The following is a 21,186-nucleotide window of genomic DNA, read 5'->3' on the forward strand; positions in this document are numbered from 1 at the left end:
GGAGGCCTGCGCGGGCGCGCAGCGGCGGCCGTGCCCGCCCCGCGGCGGCCTGCGCTTGGGAACTGAAAGAAGGGGATGGCCGCGGGGTGCGGCGGACACCCCCTTCTAACCCCCGCACTGCTCGGAGGACGGCCCTCCCTAAGGGGAAACCGCCTGCAAAACCCTCCGCAGCATCCCTCGGGGGGGCGCAGGAAGATGGATGCGCAGGTAAAAAGGTCACATGGCAGCATTTAGCCTGTTATTATGTTAAGCTTTTCTTTTTTTTTTTTTCCCCTCTTGAACAAGTACTTCCACTGTGAGTTTCAGGGACGCTGGCATCACGCTCTTGGGGAAAAAAACAATACATATTGCCAGAAGACATCCTGAATTGGACCCTATGGCTTTAAATACTCTATTGCAAAACGCACTCGAGTTAGAGCAAGAAGGAATAAAGCTCTAGAATAATATACACTTCTTTTGCCTCCAGATGTGTTCTTTCAATCTCAAGGCTTCTCAATCGTTTTGGGGTTTTTTTTCCTAGACAAAATTAGAAAATTCAACAGTTTTGCAGGGGTTTTTTTCCTCCGTGAAGTAGGGTCCTGGAAAGCATTTGACAACAAACACTAGCTTCTGTCATCAGAAAATGCTTCCTCTGTATCTCACACTGCAGATAGTTTGATTGCTGACAGTCCATCCATTGGACGCTATCTGCTGCGTCAGGGAGATGAGCAAACCAAAAACCATGGTGAGATTACAGAGTCCAGAATATTGTTCTCTTCGTCCCGACTGCTCGATCCGCACGGAAGGCGACTACTTCATGGGAACCTGATAACCCACTCCCACGTGCAACTTCTGCATGCCAGATGAATCCTACCACTAGTATCCTGAAGACCTGAACCTAGTATGTCAAGACCTACAGCCCAATAACACGTACATTTGATTTTAAGGGAAATTTTGACAAATGTTAAGAAAGGCAATGGATTTAAGTCACTGAAAGAGACAAGGTAATGGACAAATCTTATAAATCAAAAGGGAAGAAACAAAGAGCCAGCTTCCAGCCCCCCACTGTTCACGTGAGTGGGCACAAGGGCAGCCCCGTGCCTTCCCCAGAGACTACTCCCAGCTAGAGTCACAAACGAAAATAATCTCTTCAGAGGGTCAGGCATGATGAGAGGCTTCTCACAAATCCCGGCTGACAGCAGTCAGTGTGTTACTGATGGTAAATCCTACATTTTGGGGAAATTAGTTGTAATTCTTCGAAAACTTGGAGAATGTGCTTAGAATTGATAATAAGAATGCAGTCAATGGACTGAGATAAATACATTATGACTGGACTTATTTCTCTCCAAGATATATGTCTAAGGTAAGAGGGCTGGAATACCCTGTTGTGCACTAGGGCTGTAACCTATGACTCACTGATAATTCTCACAGGTCTCTGCCTAGGCTGCTGTACAGTTCCTCACAGCTAGATCTTACAATATCTCAAGGCAAAGAACTGAGCATTGGAAACCTCAGACATGATTTTTAAATTTACAGGCACTAGATACTCATTCAGGTTTTTGTGGTTTTTTCTTAATTTTGCCTTTGAATCAAAATGTTTTCATTTTGTCAGTTACCAGACAGACCACTGCTCCATTTCAACTCTCTTGTTCAGCTAATTAATTTAATATCAAACATGGACTTCTGAGTTTTTGTTACCTGTTTTAGATGCCTGGGAAGGCAACGAAAAGTATCTTACCTTCTAACACAATAAGGGAAAAAGGACCAATGAGAACAGTATTTCCTACCTCAGACCTGTTCAATAACAGAGCAGCTGCAATCATATTCGGGTGTTTCTTCTTCCTTTAATCTAGTCATCGGTATTGCTATGAAATACCACCCACATGTTCATGTTTATAGCCCTGGCTTGCCCGACAACAGTTCAGCTGGAGGAGGGAGCGCTTGTGGCTGGGCTCCCCTCCCAGCCTGGCAGGCAGCTGTTCTGATGACTGACCACACGAGGCCTCCCTTTCCCAAAAATACGATGCAAAGTACCTTCTCGCTCCAGATGCTGAAGAAGAAAAGGGGCCGGTGCCTTTGTCCTCAGGACAAGCACCTATCCATCCACCTATGTTTGCTCCCAAGCCCCTCTACCTTCTCATACATGAAGAAAAGCAATCTAAAGGGCCAGATGATTAAAAAGCTCAGAGCATCCTGGAAAACCTTGTTCCACATGCATTTACATAAAGCTTTACACAACTGAAATGAAAGTTAGTCTCTGTGAAGGTACCTTCTAATGTGTAAATGTCATGAATACAAAAGCAGCGCAAGGCACAAAGCCACACAACTGCAAATCTGACCGGCATCTTGGCATGTTGCCATTGCAAGCAGACTGCTAGCACTGTGTGATAGATCATTTTTCTTACCATACTGATAGTCTTGCCCTGTTTCTCTACGGTGGCCTTTCTTGGGCCTTTGTTAGCATCCTGTACATGTTTGCAAAAATATATATATATACGCCCCTCTAAAAGTTTTTTTTAATGCACATATTTTTACATCATGGCAAGAAAATAACATTTACAGGTAATACTAATAGATAAGCAGTACCAAAATCAACTTAATAAGCACATGTATAAATCAGGTCAAAGATCTGGAAATCGGTATTCTGGTAATCAGTTTTCTCCCTTATTTCACCACTCACTCCATGATATTGTCAGGAAATATCTAGGCCAGATGTGCCATTAAAGTGATTGATGCAAGTAAAAAACTACAATTTCTTTCCTAACAGATCAATTCTTTGCATATACTGACAGCCAAGTTTGATTAGATTACAGAGGGAAAAAAAATCTTTTGCTTTTTTCTATGCAGCCAGAGCCATTATAGCTGAAAATTAGCTGGATTCTGTGTATGCATCATTAACAAATGCATTGGTTCAGTTCCAAGTGCAGAACTGGCCTCACTGACAGTGGTGCAGGAGTTAATACTGGTTGGGAAAGTAAGACGGGTTATATTCCGGACCTTCTGTTATTGGCTAAATTTCAGATGCAGATGCTGCATTACTGGAGATGACATGAGTCAAAAGAACATAGCATTGAATTCAGATACACACGTGAAGATTTAATATTGACACAAGAACTGTCTTTAATATGACTGATGAATTAGATATGCAACTCTTTAGAAACAGCGATAGCAAAGTTACATCTTGACAGTCACAGCTGAGACTATCTGTGCCCTAATTTAACTGTGTATAAAACCATGGAGGGATGCCAACCTAAGTAATTCTAGATAGCTGATGCATATTCTCAAGAAATATAATTACTGATTTACCATTTTACATCCAACAAAATCCACCTATTAATAGAACTTACTTATCATAGAATCATGGAGTGGTTTGGGTTGGAAGGGACCTTAAAGATCACCTAGTTCCAAATTCCCTGCCATGGGCAGAGACACCTTCCACTAGACCAGGTTGCTCAAAGCCCCATCCAACCTGGCCTTGAACACTTCCAGGGATGCAGCATCCACAACTTCTCTGGGCAACCTGTTTCAGTGCCTCACCACCCTTACAGTAAAGAATTTCTTCCTTACCTCTAATCTAAATCTGCCCTCTTTCAGTTTAAAACCATTACCCCTTATCCTATCACTACACTCCCCCATAGAGTCCCTCCCCATCTTTCCTGTAGGCCTCCTTTAAGCACTGGAAGGCTGCTATAAGGTCTCCCCTGAGCCTTCTCTTCTCCAGGCTGAACAACCTCACCTCTCTCAGCCTGTCCTCATAGGGGAGGTGCTCCAGCCCTCTGATCATCTTCGTGGCCCTCCTCTGGACCTGCTCCAACAGGTCCATGTCTTTCTTATGTTTGAGGCCTCAGAGCTGAATGCAGTACTCCAGGTGAGATCTCACAAGAGTGGAGTAGAGGGGGAGAATCACCTCCCTGGACCTGCTGGTCATGTTTCTTTTGATGCAGCCCAGGATTCGGCTGGATTTCTGGGCTGCAAACTCACATTGCTAGGTCATGTTGAGCTTCTCGTCATCCAACACCCCCAAGTCCTTCTCCTCAGGGCTGCCCTTGATCTACTCATCACCCAGCCTGTATTTGTGCTTGGGATTTCCCCAACCCATGTGCAGGACCTTGCACTTGGCCTTGTTGAACTTCATGAAGTTCACACAGGCCCACCTCTCAAGCCTGTCAAGGTCCCTCTGGACAACATCCCTTACCTCCAGCATGTCGACTACGCCACACAGCTTGGTGTTGTCGGCAAACTTGCTGAGAGTGCACCCAATCTCACTGTCCATGTCGCCAACAAAGATGTTAAATAGCACTGGTCCCAACACTGACCCCTGAGGAACACCACTTATCACTGCTCTCCATCTGGACATCAAGCCGTCGACCCCAACTCTTTTAGTGCGACCATCCAGCCAATTCCTTATCCAGCGAGTGGTCCATCCGTCAAATCCATGTCTCTCCAACTTAGAGACAAGGATGTCATGCAGGACAGCTTCAAATGCTTTGCATGAGTCCAGGTAGATGACGTCTGTTCCTCTTCCCTTATCCACCAACACTGTAACGCCATCGTAGAAGGCCACCAAATTCATCAGGCACTATTTGCCCTTAGTGAAGCCATGTTGGCTGTCACCAATCACCTCCTTATTTTCCATGTACCCTAGTGTAGTTTCCAGGAGGATCCACTCCATGATCTTGCCAGGCACAGAGGTGAGACTGACTGGCCTGTAGCTCCCCAGGTCTTTCTTCTTTCCCTTTTTAAAAATGGGGGTTATGTTTCCCCTTTTCTAGTCAGTGGGAACTTCACCAGACTGCCACAACTTCTCAGATACGATGGTTAGGGGCTTAGCCATTTCGTCTGCCAGTTCCTTCAGGACCCACACGGAGGCATCTCATCAGGTCCCATGGACTTGTGCACCTTCAGGTTCCTCAGATGGTCTCAAACCTGATCTTCTCCCACAGTGGGCAGCTCTTCATTCTGCCAGTCCCTACCTTTGCCTTCTGCAACTTGGGCGGTATGACTGGAGCACTTGCTGGTGAAGACTGAGGCAAAAAGGTCATTAAGTACCTCAGCCTTCTCCATGTCCTGGGTAACCAGGTCTCCCATTTCCTTCTAGAGAGAGTCCACATTTTCCCTAGTCTTCCTTTTATCACCAATGTACCTACAGAAGCTTTTCTTGTTGCCCTTGATGTCCCTGGCCAGCTTTGATTCTATCAGGGCTTTGGCTTTCCTAACCTGATCCCTGGCTGCTCAGACAATTTCTCTGTATTCCTCACAGGCTACCCGTCCTTGCTTCCACCCTCTGTAGGCCTCCTTTTTGTGTTTGAGTTTGTCCAGGAGCTCCTTGTTCATCCATGCAGGCCTCCTGGCATTCTTGCCTGACTTCCTTTTTGTTGGGATGCATTGCTCCTGAGCTTGGAAGAGGTGATCCTGAAATATTAACCAGCTTTCTTGGGCCCCTCTTCCCTCCAGGGCTGTCTCCCATGGTACTCTACCAAGTAGATCTCTGAAGAGGCCAAAGTCTGCTCTCCTGAAGTCCAGGGTAGCGAGCTTGCTGTACACCCTCCTCGCTGCCCTAAGGATCTTGAACTCCACCATTTCATGGTCACAGCAGCCAAGGCTGCCCTTGATCTTCACGTTCCCCACCAGCTCCTCCTTGTTGGTGAGAACAAGGTCCAGCATAGCACCTCTCTTTGTTGGCTCCTCTATCATTTGAAAAAGGAAGTTATCATCAACACATTCCAGGAACCTCCTGGATTGCTTACGCCCTGCCGTGTTGGCCCTCCAACAGATAACGGGGTGGTTGAAGTCCCCCATGTGGACCAGGGCTTGTGAACATGAAGCTGGTCCTATCTGTCTATAGAGGGCCTCATCCACTCGATCTTCCTGGTTGGGTGGCCTGTAGCAGACCCCCAATATAATGTCACCTGTCCCTGCCCTCCCTTTAATCCTGACCTGTAAGCTCTCAGTCAGCTCCTCATCCATCCCCAGGCAGAGCTCCATGCACTCCAGCTGATCATTGACATAGAGGGCAACACACCCTCCTCATCTCCCCTGCCTGTCCTTCCTGAAGAGCCTGTAGCCCTCCATTCCAACACTCCAGTCATAGGAGCCATGCCACCACGTCTCTGATGCCAGTAAGATCATAGCCCTGCAGGCGTGTGCATGTCTCTAACTCCTCTTGTTTATTCCTCGTGCTATGTGTGTTTGCGTAGAGGCATTTAAGTTGGGCCTTTGATGAGGCTGACTTGCTGCCTGGAATTCCTTTGTGCTGCTCTCCAGGGGCTCTCCTGCTGACCTGTGATCCCTCTCCAGGCCCTGGGTATCTATTGCTGGCACTGGCATCAAACTGGTAGGAGTGGGATGGATTGAGGTTCCTCTCCCCCAGCAACTTCAGTTTAAAGCCCTCTTCACCAGCTTGGCAACCCTATGACCGAAGATGCACTTCCCCTTCTCTGACAGATGGACCCCATCAGCCCCACCATTTAGTTACTTTCAAAGTTACTTAACATATCATACTAGGTTTTCTTCAGAGAGTTCACCACAAAATTCTGCCAAAGTTTTCCCTAAATACCGTAGTTCAACATGTTCCATGCAGAAGGAGTTTCATAGGTCAATACCTCAGAAATACTGCTTAATAATTTATTTTTCTATATAAAATTATTCTTAGTAGGTTTACAGTAAGCCATTTTCAAAATAGTTAGTAGTGATTGCATAATTTCTACTTCTTGAGCTATAACAAAAATATTCATTGTTCTAATGCTATAAAAACTTCAACAGTTTTGATGATTGGAATAAATTTTCCTGAAATATCAGGCTTTTTAATCAAGCACAGAAATACATCCAATACATGTACATAAGGCGCAAAAGGGCAATTTCTTAGCTAAACCTTAAAATCTAGGTATTATCATTACAGCTTTATCCAGTCTATCACTCTTCAAGCTTTTATACAAACAGCATCTTCAAATTATGTAATCTAACTTATCAGCCAAATTCAAAAGATCTAAAACATGTTTTTATGTGCTTGCCCATGTTTGTTGTCTCTGGGTATATGTGTAATATGCTGGCTCAGGAACTTGATCATTACTGACCTTTTAGGAACAATTCTGTATCATCACTTCACATGCCCGTCTCCCCTCACATTAACTTAGATGTATAACTCACACGAGTAAAAATTCTATTAAAAAGTTCTCCTGTGCTCCGTACCTCTGTGCACAACATCCAAGTGTTGATGTTTATACTGCTTTTAATTTAACAGTGATGACATTCTGTTGAGCAAAGACTGACATCATGTTACATGTTTGCACAGTACTGTCTAGCACATTGGGTTGTGGCTGCCCATTAAAATTCACATATTACTACAGCACAAACAATGAATGTAAAAAATAGTATCTTCCAGCTATTGCCTGTGGCCAAAATCAGAACATACAACTTTGAACTAGTAAAACAGATTATTTAGATGCTGAAACAAAGTCCACCAAAGTTAGTGAGGTGATTTGTACTGACTTCAATGGGTTGTATATCAGGTCTTAGGCCTGTTCAAATTCTACTACAATGGCACTGCAAAACATAAAGATCCAATAACTGGGATGACAACCAAGCACAGAAAGCCTTAAGGAAATCCAAGGGGTTAAATACAAATACATTTTGTAAAATGTCCTTTGAAGTCTCATGCAGTATTTTATTTAACTGGAAAATAATTTTAAAAGATCTTTCCTGAAAAATTATAGAGATCAGATTCTTTCCATCCCTGAAACAAGCCCAAAGTTTAACCATTTTCAAAAAATCCTAGTTACACTTTTTATTGAAAATGTTGTGAAAACTTTTGTAAGTTGATTTGTAAATGAGTTTAAACTATACATTTGATCTTCTTCAGCCAACTGCTCACAAAAATAGTTTTAAAATACTTTAAAGGGTTATCTTGTACTTCCAAACATTTTCATTGACAAGTAAAAAAATAGTCGCCACTGAGGAAGAGCCATTACTTTTAACAACATTAAACATTAAGACAACACAAAAACATAGTTCTCATTTAAATAAGGAACTTCTTAATTCTTCAGCCTTAATTCTAGCTGTTTGCTCATTACCTTTGTGCAAGCCTGGACTAAAAACCAAACAGTAACAGGCAAAATGCTTCGATTAGCCTCCTTGAAATCTCACTTCGTGAGATAGTCAGACATCCACGTTAGATGGAAGTACGAAAAAGTGCTTTCAAAAGCTTGGGTCCCCCTCTCTTCCAGAGCAGCCTGTGCCAGCACAGCAACAGGGATGAAGGCTGTTCTGCCCTGCGCCATCCATGGGCTCCACACCACCACAGGAGAATCATCAGGGCTGGCTGGGCAACCTGGCCCATGATTGCTTCTGGAGAGGTGAGGGCCATAAGCATGGGTAGAGTATTTTCTCTTACTGAGTAACATTTTATTTTCTGATCTAAATCATGTAAATTATGCACCAGTATTGCATGTCTTTTCAAATTACAGTATGGCAGAAACAAAAAGGAAACTGTAGTGGTCAATTATGATATACCAACTTCTTATATTTACTGAATTTTGAAAGCTGAAGAAATTTTTGTTAAGTTCCACTTCACATTACATCTGTATTAGCCAACTGGAATTTTTATTCCTGCTATTTCCCAGCGGGGGGCCCTCCGTGTGCATGACTTCCAATCCCAGCTCCCATTTCTCCGCTTGACGAAGGGCGTCTCAGAGTTCCCATTACACAACTTCCACTCTCCCTGGCCAGACATCAGGATACTATTTTGTTAGGCCTTCAGACAGATTTAAATTTCTTCTCCTGTTTTCTTTAATGAAACTGCTACTCCATACTTGATCGATAATTGCTCTTCGAGTTTTTCAGCCCCGTGGCCAGTGTTGATGAAAAAGAATTGGGTTGTTAGTTAATACCAATTAGTAAACCCCAAACTTGAGTCCTGATCCAAACTGATTCTACTTTAATTTATTCTTTTAGTCTGTAGATGAATCTTATTTCCTAAACATAGTTTAAGCGTTTAGTAACCTTAAACATAGTTTAAGTGTTTAAGAGTTTAGTAATCAATATCTGTGTTTTAGGTGTACTGGATAGCAAGAAATGGTCAACTCTCTTGCTTTGTACACAAGGGTATTTTGTGGTACCCAGGTATTTCCAGTGAAGTTAACTCCAATGCGAGTAATGATAATTTAAGAAGCTGGGATTCTTTTACTTGACAGTTACAAACTATCTGTGCCACTTAAAACCTAAAATTTTTGATGCTTAAAAGAACAGCAGAAAGTAAACCAGCTGGACAAATTCATTATGAAATAGCACATGAACACAATATTCACCTAACTCCTCTTGTAAGCAAGACCCTCGTTTGTGAAAGTATAAATAGGACAAGATACAGTTTTGGGCAGCAATAGATCTGGGCACTGAATCGCTGTCTATGTTCTTTTGGCACTAACTGAAACATGCTGGCATGATTTTTTCTCAACTGCATAACGTCACTCACGAATAGAGAACAAATACCAGAGCTACTGCTCTGAAAACACGCGTCCCTCGTCACATTTAGCTCAATGAGATTTTAAGAAAAATAGGTGTAGTATGCTACTACTGCCTTCAGCTGGCACTACTTGCTTTTTGGCATTTACTGAGTTATCTGACTTAAAAAAAAAAAAAAAAAAAAAAAAGGCTATACAGAGAAAGGGATGAATTTAAATCCTGTATGTGTAACTGATACAAATGGAAGTATGAAGTTGTCTCCGTGCCCTATGCAAGTGCAGGGGAGAAGTGAGTGCAGCAGGCGATGATATGTGTCTGAAATAACAAACCCTTTCCACTAACACCCTAGCTAATGCATCGGGTGCGGAGGCAAAGCCAGAGGAGAGAAGCTGCAGAAGCTGAAGCGAGCTTTTCAAATTTTACAGAGATGCATAAACTGGCAGGGGGGTGGAAGAAGATGCAATGCCTTGGCTTAATTCCTGCAGTGTCCTATCAAGTCCAGTGGCCAGGACACAAAGGCAGAATTTGACTTGTGTGTTATAGTCCTCAGAGCAAAATACAAACATTTTTTAAAAAAAATAAAAATAGAAGCTATATTAATAGAAGAGTCAATATGAACAGAGCTTAGGGACAAGGAAGTGAGAACATGCTTTTGGCCCAAAGGGGATAATCTATCTTTTCAAGATGAAGAAATTAACAGGGGTTTTTCTTGACCTTGAATAATTAGACTTTTCCGGCTAACATGCTAGATAGGCCACTGCCACAGACCTTCAGGGCTATCTTACTTTATTTCAATATATTGTACAAAGTGAGTAATAACTGGAACTGGAAAAAACTTTTTAACCTCAGCCTCTAACTTCATTTTATAATACATTTTAATTCCAGTTTTGACATTATGTATGACCTAAGACAGTTGAACAAAGACCTATTTTTCAGTCCACCTTTCCTCCTCTACAAAAGCTTCGGGCTTTAGTGGTTCTAAGTCACTGGAAAACATAATCAAGTTAACATGAAAAGAGAGTCTAACAAGAACATGGTTCATATCTTGGAGCAGTGTTTTAATACTGTGATTAAATTTGTATTCCCCCTAAATTGCATTTTGTTTGAACTCCCTGGCTTGTGATCTCATTTCCTCCCGTTTTCTTGATGTCAGCTTCTTCACTGCCAGCAGAAGATCCCTCCAAACTGCAGCTGCATTTGTAAATGTTTCATCAAAGGCCCTGAATGTCTGGTAAGCAGCAGACCTGGTGGGTGCTACGAATGTGATCTGGGTCTATCTCGGGGAAGAACAGCATGACCATATTTACTGCCGATGCTATTCTGGGGGCTGTATGACGTGCTTCTCCCCACTGGCTGAGCAGCGCTTGCCCATTCGTCTTTCAACACTCACTCCAAGCATGACAGGATGAAATAAAACAAAATTTACTGGTAGCAAGCTTACTTGTATATTGAAGACTTCCATTTTAACACCTTCATCATACTCACATACGTGCTTATTTCAATAATCCTGTTAAACATTTTGTAGTCTAGGTAGATTAGACGCTTAGGTTACATTTAAAAAAATCAAACCATAAGAAGATAAAGAAAAGTATTACTATATAAAATAATTCAAATTAGTATGGAGGCACAAGCCTATTTGTCCCCATAAATTAAACCTTAACTCAGGTTGGTGGCAACACAGTAGCTCCAGCTCTACACAACACCTCCAAACGTGGACAGCAGCTGTGTCTCCCAAAACCTGTGAAAACAGGGGAAAACCACTGCATTTTTCGAAGCTATCGTGCACATAGGATCACCTCTTCCAAAATCAGGCAAGTAGCTTAGGTATACAAACTGAAACTCACTTAGTAGCCAGCAGAATGCACCAGGCACTTCCAGTGATTGATTAACTCAGTCTAGTGCAAGATCTGTACTACACTTTGTAATAGAAAGGAGGGAAAAAAAAACCCCACCAACAAAATTTCAGATTAAAATGACATGCACATTTTTCACACGTCAAATGTTATCATTTTGCCGATATTAATATATTTTAAAAAAAATAAATCTAGACACATGCCACTGACACCATATGCCACAGAAAAGATCACAATTTTTTTTCTTCTCTTAAGCCTATACAAATAAATTTGCATCACTAAAACTGGAGAATCACAAAGTTGCATAGTGCCCAATTCATCCACTTTCTGGATACTGAAGTTTTGGGTAGGAAAATCCTGATACCATGAATTTTCAAAAACAGCTGACATTTTAAAAATATTTCATTGGGCTCAATTTTCCAAATATCCTGAGCAACCAGCTGTTAAAAATCAAATCTCATTAAAAGTTCCATTAGTTGGACAAAAACTGCAGTCTCAAACTTACACAAAACAAAAACCACATCCCTTTACACATGAAAACAAAACGGCAATGCCCTACTTCTAACTTTAGCATGCTATATCACAGAACTGCAGTTCTCCAGCTCTATATACATTTTTTGTTTTCATGGCAGAACCTCATATAAGCAAAAATACCACATAGTTAACTGTGGGTGAATTAACAAAACTTTTGCAATGCTGTCATATGAAACAAGTAAATTTCAAAATTAATTTTAGTTCTCAAATCAACTGCAATAAGCTTTGTACCTAACATACCCAAATATCACGCAGGTTAATGACATCATTGCCAAATTTTAAAATTAATAACTAAAACATGAACTAAGGTGATCTCTACCATGGACTTCATAGCACAGCTGGTTTTAGGCATACCTACAAGTGAATGATTTAATGATAAATACATGCCTAACTGAATACAGTTGATTATTCTATAAGTCAGTTACATTTATTATGCATTCAGACATGACAGAACATCATATAATTGTTTTTCGAACATTCTGTATTACTAGGAGGATATACATTCCGTGATCAGAGAAGGGATGTTTTTATCTTCTGTATGAATCTTAGATTAAATTTCAGTTACATGCTGAATACACAGTATAGTTGGGTTAGAAAAACTCAAATAATGGCTACTTTTTCATAAAGGACCTATTACAACAAGATCATAAACTTCTACATAAAAGGACTTTGTTTACTATGACAACTGCAGTTACTAAAGGATGATGCTTTGATAAAGAACATTAGGAAACTTCTTTTAGACTCCACAACTAGCATGAGGTGTTTTCTACTAAAAAAACCCCAAAAAGTTACTTTTAAACAAAACTAAGGCTCGAAACCCTCCCAATCACACAGAAAAGAAATAATGCAAATACTAATTTGTCCAAAGTCCATCTCATACCTGCCAGAAGCACAGATATACATAATGTATTCACATGCCAAGCTGCAAACACAAATGCATGCGGCTTCACCAAAAGAAGAGCATAAAAACTGTACTGCACCTGCAGAATACAGAGAGCACCATTCAAAATTCGGCTTTGGTGGTTATGTCTTCCAAAGAGCAGAATCTGATCTTTAAGCTGAAATTTCAGCAGACAAATAGAAAACTATTTTGCAGCAATGCAATATTACATGAAGTGTATTTGCTAAGAAAGCCAGTTTTCAAGATGCAGAAGGGGCTAATAGTGTAATCCACATGGTGAACAGGTTTCTTCATCATAGAAAAACATCATGACATTATGTTACCAGCACTTAAAAAAGCCAACAGAACAGAAGCAAACTAAGAATAAATGAAATCACATACCAGCTGGTAGTTTTAATTCATTGGTTAGGCTGATTATGATACACTAACCCTTGCTATATTTTTTTCATGTAAAATTAAACATCAATGTATGTTTAGGTGTTTAACTTGCATGTTAGGTGTGGTGAGAACAATTTTTTCCTCCAGGACAAATATTCCTGGATAAGCACAAGAAACGTTATCAATACAGTGCATTTATCAACTCCGGCATAATAAGCATCTGTTTGTCTTTTACTGTTTTATCAAAAATCAGTTAGAGTAAGCCGTATTATCCTCACCAAAGTTTAAGCAGATTGAGGGAGTGGCTTTCTATTAAAGGTCTTTGCAGCGCAGCCTGCTTAGCCTGGTGGTAGTGTCCTCTAAAGCTCAATTCCTTTATTGAGGACTGTGTTAATAGAAACAAATCTCAAAAGAGACTATACTGTGCATAAAAATATCCATATTAGCTTCACCAACAAAGAACAAAAGCTCAGCTTTTGCATCTCTGGTAGCATTTGCTGTGTTTTCTCCATTATCTCCATCTGAAAAAAAAGAAACCAAACAAAAACCACCAAGGTTGTACCTATAACTCATATTTAGAATGACAATGATTTTCAATCCATTCACAAATGGATTCACTCAGAAGAACAGATTTTTACATAAAGTTTATCAACTATCCAAGGTATAAGAAGCACCAACACCAGTTCATTGGTGAAATGTAACAGCTGTTTTGTTCTGCTCCAGCACGGCATAACCAGAGTGCATGCTAATAGCTGGGGCCACCAACAGGTCTTTTAGAATTAGAAATATCATATCTAATTGCTATTTTAACACTAACTTATCACTTTTTTTAAAAAAAACCACAACCCTTCAATTTTTGCAAGAAGAAAAAAAGAAAGAAATTCATAAGACAGACCTCATGTTAAGACAGAATTAGGTATGAATGCAGACAGACCTCATCCCTATATCTGATAAAAACTGCCAGATAAAATCAAGGGAGATCATAAGGAACTACAGGGTGCAGGGAGCGGCTGGAGAACTGCAGCCCCTACAAAAGTTGGGATGGGTGCCTTCTTGAGGTGTACTCACCATTGCACAGGTGGCCCAGTGTGACCCACAGAGCTCTGGTCTCCTCCACCTGAGTCGCGCTGCAGGAGATGGAAACTGCAGAGCTGAGACTGTCTGTCTGATGAAAAAATCCCTGAAACCTCTTGTGAAGGTCTGTAATCAATGGCAATGTAATTGCTAACTAATGAGGGAGGATTTTCGATGAATAGGCGGCCTAAAGCATGGCAAAAGGCCTTGATCTCTGGGAAGATGTAAGTGGCTCTCAGTAGAGGTATTCAGAAGAATGGCAGCTCAGTGAGCAGTGAGTAAGGCTGCTGAACTTTTTTTTCCTACAGTATTAAAGCAACATGTATGAAAGTTATTTAACTCATTAGCTAATTTACATGAAAATTACCAGAGGAATTAAGACCTTGAAGGTATGACATTCCTACAATTTAAAACAAAGCAAAGCCACAAAATACACATCCAGGCAGGAGAGAGAGATGCTTGGCACATCACTAAAAAACGTGAAACAATCCCAATTCTTACCTGACATGAGACCTCCAAACAATAAGAAAAACTTCAATCAGGTCTTGGACCTCCTCAGGCACCTGGAAAATCTGTGAAAGACACAATGATGCAGGACTCGAGAGCTTTGGGAGCTGCTGCTAGCTCTTCAAAGCACAGAACAGGGTGAAGATGGGGGACTTCAACAACCAAGGGACCTGCTGGGAAGATACTACAGGGCAATTACAGTACCATGTTACAGGGAGAAGGTTTTTTTACCCAGCAGATAAGTGACTGGATTTTTTCCTTTCAACCAACGGGGGGTAAACTGACTGAAAACGCAAGACTGTAGGCAACTTGGGTGAAAGATTATGGGAAAATATTATTTGTAATTCCTAGGAAAAAGAGAATGGAATTCAAAACAAAAGAGGTGAACTGTAAAGCTGCCAGCTTTTCTGGATGCTTTCAATTGCATTAGGGCAATTGTTTGTATCGATGCTCTGCAAACAGAGCAAATGATTCAGCTTTAAGAGCAAAATAAAAATAAATCTTTTTGCTGGATTATCTTTAAGCTGGATTGGTTCCCTGATCCAAATCACAGCTCACTGAAGAAACAGTTGTGCTGGCAGCACGGAGGGCTGGGGGCATGAGAATAAGTCAAGCCAGTATCGGCGAAGACTGCCTTGCAAAACCCACAAACTTAGATTTGCTCTCTACTAGGTTTTATTTTATTATGAACTCCAAAAAGAGCAATCTGTTTTCTTAAAGAAATCATGTGAAGGGCATAAACACAAACTACCCCAAAGTGAAGGGAAAATAAGATGAGTATCACGAGACAAACTTGACTAAATCGAGAGCTCTTCAATGATTCTGAAACACTAGAAGGAAGTATACACAAGTAGAAAGTAGGTCAAATTACTAAAGGAAGAATATTAGGGAAGAGTGCAAGTATGTAAAGGGCAAAATCAGAAAGGCCAAATCATGGAATGAGACCTGGTTAGGATGGAACTGAAAAGGAAACGAGACAGCCTCATCGTAGGAGGAGAAGGGTGAAGGGAAAGGCTATGCCACTGCTCAGCAGGGAGGGAAACCTTTCAGATGCACCACGGAGATAAACCAAAACATTAAACACTTTTTTGTTTCAGCCTTCACTAAAAGAGATATTATGTATTTTGACATGAGCAAAGCTGCTGATGTTCGTTAAAGGTGATCTAGGCAGAGCTGTGGTAAAGGAGTACACATTGTTTACAGTTACTAAGTAATGCTTTTTAAGTCCCAAGAGTGAAGGATGTATCGCATTCGAAATCTGTATCAAATCCTTTAACATTCAATACCTTCATTAATAACTTTGATCTTGGAAGAGTTCAGTTGTTGCATGTGCAAATAAGCAAACTGTTAGAAACCAGGGAGGAACTGCAATATGGGATTAAAATTCAAAATTAACTTAACCTGGGGAAGTAATCTTAGGGGACAAAAAAAGTGCTAGTGAAAAACCTGCTGAGTAAAACTCAACTTCACTAATACAAAGTGGGAAGCAACTAGTTAAAAACAATAGCAAATCACACACTGACGACAAGTTGTTACATATCATCTTGTTGTTGCGGGGGAAGGAATTGTCAGACCACTGATTCCTGGCACTAGTGCAAAAGAATAGTGTCATTTTGGAGTCACACAGAATTATGCTACTTTAATATGGCACAATATTAGCCAAATAATGTGTTTTGTTTTCGAAATCAGACCTTAACAAATACGTAATGTAATTGGAGAAAGTCCAGACAACAGCAACAGTGACAGTCAGGAGGTCTTGGAGGAAATAATGAAAGATACAGCCTGCTTAGGCTAAAGAAAAGGGCTAAAGCAAGATATGATGAGCCGTCTTCAAACATTTCTGAATTTGCTGCAAAGAGGAAAGCAATAAACTGTTTCCACTTCCCTGCGGAAGCAAGACTTGAACTGCAGCAGTTGCAGGATTCATATCACCATCTAGGAAAAAACTTGCTAGGGATAAATCTGATTTTGCAGATCTTTTCTGCCTATATAATTTGAGTGGTAATTTAGGGTAATCATTATGATACACTCTTCTTCAAATCAGACATTATAAAATCAAACACATTTGGAGTTAAATTTTTTTTAAAGTGGATTAAGTTATATTGATGCACGCATTTTTGTTCTGCAGACATATTAAAAAATCCCAACAAACCCACAACAAAAACACTAAATGTTGACAAGATCCAGAAACAATATTTCATATTTTTCCATAATTTCATAGGTACTCATAATCATAACACTATTGCATGCCATCATTATAAGATAACCTACATTTTTTAAAAAATAATTCCAATGCACTGTATCTTACTTGTATGGAAAGTCTTGTCACTGTTAAAATGACTTCAGAAACAAAGATGATCAACTTAAATGATGCATTTCTTTAAAAGAAAAAAAATTAAACTGCATTTTTATTTAAAATCTAATCCAGTTGCTTAGAACAATGCTGAAAATAGAAGTCTGGGTACAGAACATACTCATCTTGTTTTCAAGTTAGAAAGGGATCTGTATTTTTGTTTTTAGAAGCTTTATCAGCACTTCTGCAAAGAAAATAACAACTGTATTCACTGAGTAAGCATAATATCTCTGGAATTAAATATACTATCTTACTGGCTACATCCCAGCTTCAAGTGCAAGGTGGAACTGACACTTACTGATGCAGCTAGGAGAGTAGTTTCATAACACAATGTTTCTCAATTATAGCAATTTTTTTGCAAAAAATCCTGTACAATTACCATTTCAGTAGTCACAGTAACTTACATGAATATACAGTATAGTAAGAAAAAGTGCTATGTTCCTGTCCTAGAAGTCAGACAACATAATTTGTGTTAAAGTTATACAGAACTATGTTTATAAACGTTAATTGAGACTCCAGACATAAAAATTGGCATAAAAGTTGTGGCTGTTCACATGAAGCCAGGAAAGGACTACCTGCCTTTGAAAGGTCTACACTGTGGCTTTCGTACTACCTTTACTTCTCTATTCTGCCTCCCACACAGCAGTCCTGTGCGTGAACTCATCCAATACAATGTGTGCAGCTCGTGGAGCTCATCAGTTAAGCATCCTGTCTCTGTTCTGCAAAGCACTTGAGAACATTCTTTGGAGCTTTGCTTTATTTGAGCATAGATATCTTGCAGATGTTTAATTTAAAGCTCATGTGTAGTCCCACTGAAGTAAATGGGATTACTGAAATACTTAAAGTAATTCCCTGCTGAATCAGGCTTTTAAGGGTAAGAATAAGTGTGCCTAATTTTTATTCATGTATCAGATATCTATAGACTAATAGTTTAAACTCAGCAGTTTTGTATCTAGTTAATATTAAATCTCTGGAGTTTAATACCTTCACCTGCTGCATCTACCATCCCTGCACCAAGGATCTTTTTAAATACAACCCTGCAGCGCAGTTTTTGCATACATACAGTGTCACCAGACCTAGTGCCGTGATGATTTACACGGCAACAGAACTACTCCAGGTAAACTTTCTCTGTTTGGCCAATATACAATGAAAATCACACTTTTTTTTGTAAATGATAAATAAAATGCACCTGGACCTTGTATTTTCTGAATGTTACATGTATCAAAGACTTCAGAAAAGAACTTTTAAGGCAGATGAAAAAATTAGTGGAAGCAATCGCATTTATTTTGGACAAAACAGGTAAACTCATTCATCTACCTATAACTGCTTACTTCCTGCATCTATGGAGTTTTAGAACAATTTTTAACTTGATACTGGACAGAAGTGTCCAAGGAAACAAAACCTGTGGATCTAAGGTATTTAAAACATACACACTACGCATATGATCATTACCTACACCCTGGCCAGAAGCAAACACGAAGTGGCACGAACTAAATTTGAGGGTCATCAATGCAAAATCTGTCAGCAAAACAAAATACCTACAACCTCATCAGCAGTGAGACACTCGTGACTTCTTACGTCATCAAGACTTGGCTGAGTGACGCTAAGAGTTCTTTGCAAAGCACTTCTATCCTCACATCTATCAAAATTTATCCCCTGCTGAAAATATAATAAGAGAAGGCTGGCAGTGATGAATTCATCTTGTCATCAAGCGTCAATTTCATTTAAATTGATTACTTCATTTAAATGAATACACCTGGAAATACAAACCACATGCAAAATTACCATTCATTTTAGCATCATTTGCAGGTCACTAAAAAAAGACCCACTGACACTCTTGTGATAACAGAAGAGAATTTATATGAATTTTCATTGTTCACCTCTGGCCCATCCAATGTTGTTGGTTCATCTGATCTAATATTAAAACCTATAATATTTAAATCAAGGGGGTAAAACAAAGGACTAAGAGGCAGATACTTATTTCATTAATGCAATGGTACATCTTCTAGAGTACAGATCTAAGAACTTAAGGCGGCCCCTATTAGTTATAGGTTTGGGATACGGTAACAGACATCAGACCAACAGCTTTAGGGATAGACAATTTATCTCTAAGTAACAGTACAGTAACACTTATACATCAGTAGTGCAATTACCCAGGTCATTACAACGGCAAATCCAGTTACTCGGTAGTACAATTACTCAGGTGGAAACGACAGCAAATCCAATAATTCACCAATACTGAGCCAAACGTAATAGCCGGGCAGGCAAGGACTTGCACTCCCATGGTTATCAGCCAGGCCGTCAGACAGTAGGGCACAGCTGCTCCTTCAGAGGAGCGGCTCAGACTCACGGAGGGGCTGGGGGAATCCCACACTCCCTCATCAGACGCACCTCTTCCATTGCTGAGTCACGGAAGCGCTGTCTGGACTTGCTAACCAGTCATCCCACCCACCTCTGCTCACGGCTGCGCCAGTCCCGTCCCTGGTGCGCACGGGGCACGGAAGTATCGTGTAAGGCAATACTGGAGGCAATACCAGCCCTGCAACAGAAAAAAAACCAATGCTCAGCAGCTCCAGTTCAACCATGACAACTCACGTACTTCATAAAAATCGGCTCATAGAATAACATGCGATTATAAACAGGGGACCTCAATTACTAGTTTAACTGTATACCAGCATCAGCTTATAGGCATGCTGACTTCCAACAGGTAGTTCCCCACACCCATATAAACCATTTCACTCTTCTGAACGTCTGTTAAAACATGGCGGGGCTTTATCTTGCATCAGAGGAAAGAAAACAGAAAAGAGAGATTGATAGAGTGAAAATAGTACACTCCTCAAAGCACACATGCCATTACCACTATTGCTTCCAGTCTTTTTCTTGCCTAAGAAATGCAAGATATGCAGGGCATAGAAAGCTGACGAGCTCAAGAAACCCTTGGAGGATACCGAACCGCGTCTTCTTCAGCAATCGAACCTACTGCAATCTTTTCAGACTGGTCCTCCATTCTCGACACCAGCTTTCCACAAAAGCTCACATTGCAGTGAAGGTCTCAGTCCTTAACTTCAGCACACTATATAGACTTGTCCAAAGATACATGGAAGATTGCATAATGTCTGTGCTACAGAAACAACATTCCTGTCTGGTTTTCTGCTCTCCAAAACTATGGAGTAAAATTCCCAGGGCACAAAGGGGCATCGAAAGCTTCCTCATCTTGTCACGGACAAGGCACAAGACTTTGATCTTGGCTTTTTCTCTTTGTAAGTATGTGTCCAACTGCGTGCGCAGAGTCTGAATTTGGCATAAATTTCTGAAGCTTAACTGTTGCAACTTCTGATGGTTCGTGTTCAGATTTTTCATTTGCAATCAGGTTTCTGCATCTACTCACTGCTACTAACATAGCCATTGCTATTTCCCCATTTTTTCCAAATCATCTGTGTCTGTCCTGGTAGTTACCACCCCCTGTGCTTAATAAGTATGATTCATGCTTTTAACAAAACCCCCATCGAAGAGGACCATTTCCTTTCAGGTTTTCTTCCCGTCCTGGTCTGTAACTGTGAAAGAACAAAACGCTAAGATGCCCCGTGACAACAGCTTTCAATCCCTTCTCCGCTGGTCTGTCTGCTAGTTCTACGCTTCCGTGTTTGTCCTGTCATTTGCCCTTATATTTTTATCTGATTATCAAATACCTGGCAAAGGAGTACTTGGCAGGATTTAGAGCCATTCAGTCACCCGACGGCCATGGGGCTGAAGGCATAATGAGAGATTCCTTACTAAGTTCCCAGCAGCGCTGTCCTTGAAAGGCCTCGATACCACTCACGCTCCCCGTGCCCCGGGTTTCTCCACCCGTGGAACTGCCGGTTTGCCCCTTCGAGCAGACGGGCTCCGTATCTGGCTTGGAAAGGGGACAAAGGGCAACTCGGCTGCGCTCTGCAGGAACAACTTTCAGCTCAAAACTAGCCCCAAAGCTCAGAGAAAGCCAAAACAAAAAAAAGAAAATTAAAACCCGCAGGTACCACGCGAAAGCACTCTCTTTTTGCCCACTTGTTGCCGGCGCCGGCAGGTGCAGCGGCGGCGACCCGCCCGGGAGCCCAAGGGTCGGGCAGCGCCGAGGCCGGCCGAGGCGGCGCGGCCGGAGCAGGGAGCCGCCA

The sequence above is a fragment of the Haliaeetus leucocephalus genome, unplaced genomic scaffold (assembly GCF_000737465.1).
Source record: "Haliaeetus leucocephalus isolate CR32 unplaced genomic scaffold, Haliaeetus_leucocephalus-4.0 Scaffold506, whole genome shotgun sequence".
In the NCBI taxonomy this organism is placed as follows: Eukaryota; Metazoa; Chordata; class Aves; order Accipitriformes; family Accipitridae; genus Haliaeetus; species Haliaeetus leucocephalus.